The sequence below is a fragment of the Syzygium oleosum genome, unplaced genomic scaffold (assembly GCF_021117445.2).
Source record: "Syzygium oleosum isolate NSW1041296 unplaced genomic scaffold, Sole_v2.1 Sole_v2.41, whole genome shotgun sequence".
Lineage (NCBI taxonomy): Eukaryota > Viridiplantae > Streptophyta > Magnoliopsida > Myrtales > Myrtaceae > Syzygium > Syzygium oleosum.
In genome coordinates, this window is record NW_026607525.1 from 127,001 (window position 1) to 128,573 (window position 1,573).

A 1,573-nucleotide genomic window follows, 5' to 3' on the forward strand; every position below is an offset into this window, starting at 1 on the left:
CAAATTTCAATGAAAGCACCTGCATGCCCCTTACGCATATACAAAAGGCAAGTAAGGTCAATGACGCGTGCATGAATTGTTCAATGCCCCTTACCACAAATTTCCGTAGCATGCCTCGTAAGTCGTATCAATTCGATTAGCATGAAGAGTCTCGAACCGTTGGATGGCAAGGTCTCAAACATTGTTTTTTTTTTTTTTGGTCGATTCAGACATTGTTCAAAGCACGCATATTAGAGAATGTCGTTTGTTGGTAATCCAACTTCGAAGGCTGAAAATCGGTGGAGATCCCAGGGTTGTGTTGTTTGAGCACTCGTCAGGGAGTCAACTGACTCCTTGCTGCTCTTATCTGTTTCCTGCTTTTAATTGCTCCATTTTCTTCTGATTAAGCAAGAAAGAGTTGTCTGACAAAAAAAAAAACCAAGAAAGAATTGCACACATTCAACCGAGTTTAACATATTGCAACGTCAGCGATTTTTAGCGATTTTTAGCCAATTTTATCTGGAAGGACTAAATTGACAAATCGTCAAAAAATTTGAAACTCAATTGGCAAATTATCAAAATTTTTAGGACTAAATTAAGACAGTTGAAATGTTTAGTACTAAATTGACAAGTTGTCAAAAGATTCATGATTTAATTGACACAATTGAAATATTTAGGATTGAATTGATCGCCATACAATATGTTTAGGATTTTTTGGACAATTTTCCCGAAAAAAGCATTACCGAATATTTATTCGATTGTGGAGAGTCGTCACCGAGAATTTATAGACGCAGTATCGAAAATAAAATTCACATAAAATGTTAAAAGTTATAAATTTAAGGAGAGAGATAAAAAGTGACTTACGTGTGGGATAATGACTAGATAATCTGTAAGAATGATGTGGGATGGAGAAATGTAGTTTGAGAAAATTGTTTCTGAAGGGATTTATTTTGAGAGTTATTTTCCTAGACCAATCTCTTTTGAGAAATAAATAATAGTTTGATCGTGGATGGAACAAACTCACGCGTCCCCCAGACATTTCTATTAACAAAATCCTCGGGGATAAACGGAATCTCTTGTTAGCACGAGGAGCATGGGTGCATTGCTAGTTGGTTTTCTTTTCTATTTTGTTTCTCAAATCTCAATGAAAGCACATGCCATGCACCTTCCGCAGATAATGCTGAGCGTCGGTGGAGATCCCAGCAGGAGCACGTGAGTATTATTGCTTGTTAGTTCTCTTTTCTATTTTTCTATATTAATATAGAAGACAAGTCTAGTCAAGTTGTGCTGGATTTCGAGTTTCGATCAAAGCACCGGGAGCATGTGAGCGTTGCACGTGATTGCATGTGAGCACTGAGCATGTCAGTCTTTGCTCGTTGGGTTCCACACCCCTTCCGCATGATGCTGCGGAAATTTCGCGTGTAATGACTGTTCTTTTCGTAGCATGCATTCGCAGCGGTTCGATTAGCACGAAGAGTCTTGGACCGTTAGCTGGCAGGAACTCGGCATTATTCAAGCGCGCATATTAGTGAATGTTGTGTGCTGGTAATCCCACATTGAAAGCTGAAAGTCAGTGGAGATCCCAGGGCTGTGT